Source organism: Protopterus annectens, chromosome 9.part0 (genome assembly GCF_019279795.1).
Source record: "Protopterus annectens isolate FY-2018-M chromosome 9.part0, PAN1.0, whole genome shotgun sequence".
In the NCBI taxonomy this organism is placed as follows: domain Eukaryota; kingdom Metazoa; phylum Chordata; order Ceratodontiformes; family Protopteridae; genus Protopterus; species Protopterus annectens.
Window position 1 is genome coordinate 177,459,545 of NC_056743.1, and position 10,692 is coordinate 177,470,236.

Genomic DNA, 10,692 nt, shown 5'->3' on the forward strand with positions numbered 1-10,692 from the left:
TCAATCAGGCAAAAATTAAGACAATACAGAACTCATAATAGTTAAAGTGTCAAGAATTCTACTTATTGGCGATTATATTTCCAGATTGTTTGAGAGCACTCTTCAGTCAGAACACAATGGTTTTTTAACAGTGTATTCAGGAATTTACAAACAGGGGCTATATTAAATCAGCAAACCTTAAAGCAATCAGATAACAAAAAAGCAGTTAGACCAGTTTTATAAACTTTAATGCCACAACAGAAATGGGGGGAGGGCAGTTTCAGAAGAGATCCGAAACGAAAAAATAATGCCAGCAAATATATAAAATAATCCAGTCAGCAAATATATAAAATAATTCAATCAGGCCAAAAAAATTAATGCAGAGCTCTGAAAAGTTAAGTTGCCAAGAATTCTACTTATCAGTGATTATATTCCTAGATTGATTGAGAGCACTTTTCAGTCAGAAAACAAGTAGTTCCTAACAGTATATGCAGGAATTTACAAATGGGCTATTTTAAATACGCAAGCCTTTAGGCAATCATATAACAAAAAAGCTGTTAGACCAGTTTTATAAACTTTAAAACCGCCATAGAAATGGGGGAATCCAGCTTCAGAAGAGAACAGAAATAAAAAAACAATGTCAGCTAATATATAAAATCATTCAGTCAGTAAATATATAAAATAATTCAATCAGGAAAAAAATTAAGACAATGCAGAACTCTGAAAAGTTAAATTGCCAAGAATTCTACTTTTCAGCGATTATGTTTCCAGATTGTTTGAGAGCAATCTTCAGTGAGTACACAAGAAGCTTCTTACAGTGTATTCAGGAGTTTATAAACAGGGAGTATTTTAAATCATCAAGCCTTTAAGCAATAAGACAACAAATAAGCTGTTAGACCAGTTTTATAAACTTTAACACCAGCAAAGAAATAGGGTGGTGGGCAGTTTCAAAAGAGATCAGAAAGAAAAAAAAAAACAATGTCAGCAACTAAATAAAATAATCCAGTCAGGAAATATGTAAAATAAGTCAATCAGGCAAAAGATTAATGCAGAACTTCGATAACTTAAAGGACAAGAATTCTACTTATCACCAGTTATATTTCCAGATTGTTTGAGAGCACTCTTCAGTGAGAACACAAGGAGTTTATAACAGTCTATGCAGGAATTAACAAACAGGGACTATTTTAAATCAGCAAGTCTTGAAGTAATAAGATAACAAAAAAGCTATTAGACCAGTTTTATAAAGTTTACCATCACCACAGAAATGGGAGGGGACAAGTTTCAGAAGAGATCAGGAACAAAAAAACAATGCCAGCAAATATATAAAATAATTAAGACAGCTAATATATAAAATAATTTAATCAGGCAAAAAATTTATGCAGAACTATGAAAAGTTAAAGTGCCAAGAATTCTACTTAGCGATTATATTTCAAGAGTGTTTAGAGCACTTTTCTGTAAGGACACAAGGAGTTTCTAACAGTGTAGGAAAGAATATACAAACTGGGGCTATTTGAAAGTAGCAAACGTTGAAGCAATCAGATAACAAAAAAGCTCTTAGACAAATTTTATAAACTTTAACACCACCACAGATATAGGGGAGGGGATCCATTTTCAGTTAGATCAGGGAAAAAAATGCCAGCAAATATTTAAAATAATTCAGTCAACAAATAAATAAAATAATTCAATCAGGCAAAAAATTAAGAAAATGCAGAACTCTGAAAAGTTAAAGTGCAAAGAATTCCACTTATCAGCGATTAAATTTCCAGATTGTTTGAGAGCACTCTTCAGTCAGAACACAAGGAGTTTCTAACAATGTATGCAGGAATTTACAAACATAGGCTATTTTAAATCAACAAGCCTTGAAGCAATCAGAAAACAAAAAAGCAGTTTTACTAGTTTTATAAACTTTAACGCCACCACAGAAATAAGGGAGGGGTCTAGTTTCAGAAGAGTTCAGACACAAAAAACAATGCCAGCAAATATATAAAATAATTCAGTCAACAAATATATAAAATAATTCAGTGAGGCAAAAAATTAAGACAATGCAAAACTCTGAAAAGTTAAAGTGCCAAGAATTCTACTTAGCAATTATATTTCCAGATTGTTTTAAGAGCACTATTCAGTCAGAACACAAGGAGTTTTTAACAGGGTATGAAGGAATTTACAAATAGGGGCTATTTTAAATCAGCGAGCCTTGAAGCAATCAGATAAAAAAGCTATTAGACCAGTTTTATAAACTTTAACACCACCACAGAAATAGTGGAGGGGAACCATTTTCAAAAGAGATCAGGAAAAAAAAAAAACAATGCCAGCAAATATATAAAATAATTCCATCAGCAAATATATAATATATATATATATATATATATATATATATATATATATATATATATATATGTGTGTGTGTGTGTGTGTGTAGTAGACTGTAGTAATTTGTAAAGTTTGTTACATATATATCTCCCGTTTTCATAAGAACTATAATGCATCATCTGATGTACACCGACATCAAGTTGGAGTGACATCACACAGCGCTGTTGTCATATCTCATACATTTAGTTCCATGATATGATATAAAATTCCAATATTTTCATTTTTACCACACTTATTAAAGTTACAGTGGTTCATAGATTATATTACGGAAATCAATAAGATTGTAACATCCTTATCCATACTTATATAGACTTTCAGCGGAATTACCAACTTTATAGAATGGGTAGTGGAATCATTTAGATCAAGTATCCGCTACAAAACATGCACCTCTGCCATAGAATATAATTCTTTAAATAAGATGAGTTAAGAATGGCTTATAATTCATTAATTGAATATTATTATGGTGAATGAATAAATAGGAAGGTTGTAGTATATATTTTTTCATATATTTTTATATAGAGTTAATGAGTTCCTCAGAAACTTAGAAATTTAGAACAATATATAAATGGAACACTGTGTTTTTAAAAGTTAATAGGATGATTGGTTTAACATCACATGACTGCTATTTAAGCAATTGTTTGTGTCTTTGAAAAGTTTTATGGTCTGATGAAGCTGGCAGTGAAAGCGCTTACCAAGTGCACATTAAATAAAGACTTTTTATACTTTTAAACTACGAGACTGGATTATTATAAGTTTGGTGGCTGCCTCTTGTTGCTTTTCACATTTGGACATTACATAATTTTTTTTCAGACTAGCGGAGAGGCATTTGCTTTGGTGGGTGTATTCGTTTTTGTTCTTATAATTGTTGCCTCTTTTGATACATCCACCGGAGACATGACGGAAGATAGTAGTAACATTGAATTGGACTATAGACCACTCGGGTCTATGAGAGCAGAAGTGACTGCAGCAAATTCCACTATTCAAAATGATTTGTATGTACATAGTAATAACATCGATAGACATGAAATAAGAACAAATACAACCTCTAAGAGTGGTTCATGCCTGTCTACAAGATTCGTTACTTGCATGAAGAGTGAAACTAACCCGTTATTGCTATAATGGAGCAGTAACACTGAAGCAACTGAATCTAATGATGTGGATGTCGTGGAACAATTGTGTATGACAATGGAAAGGCTAGAAGTGGATTTGTTTAAGCTTAAGTGACTTACAGCACAGCGGCAACACTTTGAAGCATGCCTCAATAAAGGAATAATCCCCAGAGGTCTGCATGTACTTAAAATGCCTACCTATGGAGAACAATATCCTGAACTGCTTGCCAAATGGAAAAAACTTAACACTGAGGTGAGCATGAACTATATTCGTCTCTTCCTTGAGTTTTTTAAACCAGAAGAGGAAAGTCTTAGAAATTCTATTATAGAACAACAACAAGCTTTATATCTTGACTTTCCCATAGCACTGGTTGATAAAACATTATCGAATGTATTAGACAATATATTGGTGTACGAGAGACGCCTGTTACAACAAAAACGTACAAAGCTATATAGGGATATTCAGGATTTTCGGCTAGGCCATGTCTTCACTTGGCCGAGACTTAGCCAAGTTAATAGACAAGTATTTGGTGATACCAACAGAGGGATTACAATGACCACATCTAGTAATGTCAACCATGTTCATATAGTTGATATTAATGGAATGAATAGTAAGACAGTGGATGTGGAAATTAGTGACACCAACATTGCATCTAAAAATCCTATTATTTGTAATGAAGCTTTTGAAACCCATGCAGTTCCTAATATAGTAGACAGCAATTTAAGAACTGTAATACCACAGTCATCTACAGCACAACGAACTGACTCCATGAATGACATTGATAATAGCCAACCGGCAGTACGACCCAAAACATATGCTATGGCTAGTACTGTATCCAAAGCAAGCACAAGCAATGAATATAATAATCGTTTGGTTTTTCGACAGTTCCCCCTTCCCATCTCAGTGGAGAAGGGGGTGAGGGGGAGCCGTCCCGAAAGTTGTGGTCAGCAGAAATGGAAACTGTCGACAGAGAGGGAATCAAATCACACCCTCAAAAAGATGTGGAATCAGATGAAGACTGTTTAATATGGAATATTTCAAATATAAGGTTGGATGTTTATGAGCCAAATATATTGAATAAAGGCCTGAGCTTTATTCTTACCAATAGCAATAAGCTTACAGATGTTTTAACCGATATTAAATTGTTTACAAGGAATTTGATGCTTAAATACTATTTTAGAAATAATGAGAATAATAGCCTTTGTCCTTTCTAGAAACCTAGTGATTTTATTCCAAATAATCATCCCCTAGTTGAAGCATTTTATAGTTTGGTGGAGGAAGATGTTTATAAGCTATATAATGACATGGATTATACTCATAAAAACAAAGACATCATTTGAATTATCATGAGAGGAAGGCTCTACAGAGACTGCAGAGTGATGGTACCATTGTATTTAGACCTGCTGATAAAGGAGGTCCTTTAGTAATCATGGATAAGATAGACTATAAAGAGAAAATGTATGAAATGCTTAGTGACAGACAACATTATAGTGGCATTAACAAAAAGGAGATATATTTGATCAAATGTACAATATCTAAGACAGTATATGACTTAGTAGATAATTACATCATTACTAATGAATTAGCTAAATTTCTTGAGGTAGAGTATCCAACTATACCAATAATACAAGGTATACCAAAAATACGTAAGGATGCTAATAATCCCCCCATGAGACCAATAGTCTCTGGTAGGGGATGGAGCACTGAGCCCTTTTCTTTATATGTGTAAAATCAACTCAGGCCTATATTAGATAGGAATAAGTTCATACTAAAAGATACGAAACAATTTTTGATGGATTTGTATACATTTAGTAGTACAACCCCGATGGAAATAGATATGATATTTGTGACCCTAGACGTGCAGTCGCTATTCACGATGATACTCAGTGATATGGGCATAGAATTTATCAAGAGGTATCTCAATAAACATAGTGAGTACACTGCATCCAGGATTGATCTCATATGTCTTTTTCTTGAGATCATACTTGAGAACGATGCCTTTATATTTGACAATACATTGTACATTCAATGTGATGGCGTGGCTATGGGCACTTCCTGTGCCAATAGCTATGCCAACATGTTCTTAGCCTTATGGGAGGAGGAACAATTATTTTTGAAACCTTGGTTTAAAGCACATGTTCCTTTTTATCGTTGTTTTGTAGATGATGTCTTTATCCTTTGGAATGGAAATGAACAAATATTGAATGAATGTATTTCACAGATGAATAGTATGACTGCATGCCTTAGGTTCATATGTAATATTTCGTATACTAGGATAGAATATCTGGATGTTTATGTTGAAAGAGTTATGAATACATCCATTAATACAGGGGTTTATAGGAAGAAGTGTTATAAAAATACACTTCTTCATAGACGAAGTATGCATCCTCAGTACATTTTTGATAATGTCATTAAAGGGCAAGGTATGAGGATTTCACGCCTCAATGCTACAGAAAAAAGATATAGATATGAAATTAATCAGTTCAGAGATAGATTAACTAAGTGTGGGTATCAACAAGATGAAATAGAACAAGGTCTACAGAATATGGATTCTCTAAGACACAATAGAGCTGCACCTTTTTATTCTGATAGTACAGGAGAGAATTATAGGTGCAATACTGAAGCACCGACATTGAAAATATTGATGTTTTATACGAAAGATAATCATGATACCATGAATATTATACAACAACATTGGCGTGTCCTCACGGATCTAAAGAATATTGTAGGAGATAAACCCAGATATCAGTTCAAAAATCAACCAAACCTTAAGAGATTGCAATGCTATCCAGTAGATGCATCTAAAAATAAACACCATACAGGCACTCACCCCTGTGGTAGATGCAATTTCTGTCCTTATATAAATACAACTGACAGATTTGTGCACCCAGACACTAGTAAAATTTATAATTTTAGAGTATCAGCTGATTGTAGCACCATGCATGTGGCTTATTTAGCAATATGTCAAATATGCTTCTCGTTCTATATAGGTAAGTCCGATAGGGCACTCCGAAACAGAATGAGGTTGCATTTATATGCCATTAGGGTAAAATATGAAAATAATGCCCTAGCCAAACATGTACAGCTTAATGGCAGTGAGCATGTTTTCAGATTTATGGTTATTGATGTATATCAACCCACAATCAGGGAAGGTAATGTGAGGAATGCCACAGAGAATAAAGAAGTCAACTGGATTATTAGAATGAGAGCAGATAAAGGCAAAGGCCTCAATGAAAGAGCCTCTATTAAACCTATTCTAAGGACTAGACAGACCAGCATTAAGTAAGATGAAGGCCTCTGCCATACACATATTTGCTATCTTGTTAATACGTTCTTTACATCTTAAAATCTAGATTTACTCCCAGCTAATTTGTTTTATCTGTTTTTTCACTATGCAAACTGCTTTTATTGTTATTCAGCCTTTTGCTGTATTAGTTACTGAGTTATATGCAAGCTTGATAAGAAAAATACTACTGGTGCATGCATGTAGCTTGTAGTAACTTGAATAAGCTGAACATCTTTATGAATTATATTGTATATATTTTTTGATACATCTTGGTGCCAAATTGATATAATGCTCTACTGGGATGAAGTTATGTTCCCATACCCTTATACATTTTTCATATTTTTATATGACATGGCATAAGTTTTTCCCTTAGTCATATTATATAAAGTCTAGTAATGTTTTGGCTACACTTAGTGAATTTATAAGGTTCAACACATTTTGTATGCAAGGTTTCAGTGATTTGTAACAAGTTCTACATATATACATATATACCCTTTATTTTTATGAACTACAGCATAAGTGTTTATGCCTGAGTCATATTATTTACTGCCGCTACATTATATACATTAATAAGACCTTATATATATATATATATATATATATATATATATATATATATATATGTGTAGACTGTAGTAATTTGTATAGTTTTTTACACATATATATCTCCCGTATTCATAAGAACTTTAAAGCATCTCTGATGTGTACACACATCAAGTTGGAGTGACATCACACAGCGCTGTTGTCATATCTCATACATTTAGTTCCATGATATGATATAAAACTCCAATATTTTCATTTTTACCACATTTATTAAAGTTACAGTGATTCATAGATCATATTATGGTAATCAATAAGATTGTAACATCCTTACCCATGCTTATATAGACTTTTAGCGGAATCACCAACTTTATAGAATGGGTAGTGGAAATATTTAGATCAAGTATCCGCTACAAAACATGCACCTCTGCCATAGAATAAAATTCTTCAAATAAGATGTGTTAAGACTGGCTTATAATTCAGCAATTGATTATTATTATGGTGAATGAATAAATAAGAAGGTTGTAGTATATATTTTTTCATATTTTTTTATATAGAGTTAATGAGTTCCTCAGAAACTTAGAAATTTAGAATAATATATAAATAGAACTCTGTATTTTTAAAAGTTAATAGGACGATTGGTTTAACATCACATGACTGCTATTTAAGCAATTGTTTGTGTCTTTGAAAAGTTTTATGGTCTGATGAAGCTGGTAGTGAAAGCGCTTATCAAGTGCACGTTAATAAAGACTTTTTATACTTAACTACGAGACTGGATTTTTGCAAGTTCGGTGGTTGCCTCTTGCTGCTTTTCGCATTTGGACATTACATAAACTTTTTTCAGATTAGCAGAGAGGTATTTGCTTCGGTGGGTGTATTCGTTTTTGCTCTTATCACTTTACAATCATGCTTTGAAAGAATTTTCATTCAGTGGACAGAAGGGGCCATGCTCTCCAGCACACTGAATTGTGTCCAGAAGGGACAGTCTATGGGGGGGGGGGGGGTAGAAGAAGACTGGCTCACCAGGCAAGAGACACTCAGGAGAAACACAGTTCCACAGCTCTGTCTTCCCCGCAAATGTGTCATCATAAACATAATATGATGACATGTGTTCAAGAAAGTACGCATATGCTCTTTAAATGTGTATTTTTTAAAAACAAGTAAGTTTATATAGGGACCTGAAAGGTTAAGAGATGTGTGCATCCAATTTTCATATTATCCTGATGGGTAAGAATTTTATTTTGCATTAGTTTTAACAGGAATCATACCTCCTCTCTATTTTCGGAATCATACCTCCTCTCTATTTTCTTGTCACTTTATTCCTACATATTCCAAGTTTATTGCAAAAAAATAATTACAGGAATGCTTTAAGAAAATATTTTTTACACAGAAGAAGCAGAAAAGGCAAAAAATCAAATGCCTAAACTGAGAAAAGATTCCTAAACTAAGAAAAGTACAGGCAATCAGAAAAAGTGAATAAAACCTTTTCCAGATACATAAAAAATAAAAGCAAATATAGATTAATGGGAAAGAAAATAAAGGTAAAAAAAAAAAGAGGAGCAGAAGTAAAAGTTGGTAAAACGTTAGATTACATAAAGAATACTTCTGTTTATTGTTCATGAAAGAAAGGTCACCAAACCTAGTCTGTAGACGAGTCCAGGATAAAGGGCCTACCATAATTTCTGTCACAGAAGAAAAGTCTTCTAAAGAACTGCAACAGCTAAAGCTGAAGTTTCATTATTAGGTTCATAGATTAGTACTAAGCTAACTGCCCTTGCGAGCCATTTTAAACTTAGCCAATTATCTCTTATGAGAGCCAAACCCTGCACCTTGTGTTTATAAGGCAAACACCTTAAGCATTAGGCCACCTTCCCAACTGTCTTGAGCGGCAGTTCCATTATTTAGACATCCTTGACATCAGTCTTGCACTTAGCTAAGCCTTACAGTGGTCAATTAGATGTTACCTCCAGAGACATCAGTGTACAACTCTTAATAGAATGTTCAACAATTTAAAACTGATACAGGATCCTCAACTTTTAAAGTTTTTTTTTTTCAAAAGAAATTCATGAGTTTAGTCGTTTCATCGCTTTTTGTTAAATGTGATCTTTCAGTTTAGGTAGTGAGTGCAAAGATCTGAAATGCAGTTTCTGAAGCTTCATGGGACAAATTGCACATCCTGCCTCTTTGCAGTCAGTGTTTGCTGTTATTAACTTGATGGTGCCACTACAAGGTTTGTACACTACTCAGACAAAGACATGATGATCATATAGTATAAAATACCAACTACATATAGGGAAAATCCAGGTGATTTTCACTTCCATCAATGTGGTAACTTCAAGCTTGATTGTGTCTGTTTGTAGCTATGTCCTCTAATATTACGCTCACTGAAGGGGCGAATGCTTCATGCTTCAGCATGAAGAGTAACGACTAACAGTGATTAATGAAATGGAGGAGCTTTGGGCATCCATTTAGCCTCAGTCCATTCAGTGCTGTCAAGGGGTTTTATATGCTTAAGTTCAAAAAATAATCACAAATCATGGAAGCAGGCATTCATGAGAAGAGCAGATGACAGTGTAACCTTAATATTACAACAGAACTAGAAGAAGCAATTTAGTTATCAGCAGTTTTCCTTTGCATTAGGAAGAGAGTATCTACTCCAGTGCTCCGTTTCATGACTTTATTACTTATGTCACTAGTGTTGAGGTAAACCACCTTCAACCCCTTTGGTAAAACAGGTTTTATATATATATATATATATATATATATATATATATATATATATATATATAAATAATTTCACTTCATAATCTCGAAATGTTGAAATCTCGGATTTCAGCATTTCAAGACCATGAAGCCGAAACCGTACAAAACCGAAACTTCACAAACCCGAAACCATAAACCTGAACACACAGCGTACACTACACCACACACAAACCACAACACCCACACCACGAAACAAATACACACAAAAAAACAAAACGCCAAACACGCAAATACCTACACTACACAAAAGCAGGGCGTAAGCCCCCCTGCACCCTCCATGTGGGGATCTGCGCCATTCACACCCCCTACTTATATATATATATATATATATATATATATATATATATATATACTAAATCTGAGATTGCACAAACAGTAACAGACAGAAAACTCACACCCAGACATTCCACAGTCCCACACACACACACTCTCGCGCACACACACACACACACACACACACACACACACACACACACACACACACACACACACACACACACACACACAAACACCAACACATCCAACAATTACACACTCATATGTTAACCTACCTACCCTAACCCACACATACAATTTAAAAACAATCTAACACATACTCAGACTCCCACCCAAAACTCTTAAAAAACAGTCACTTACCTTACACT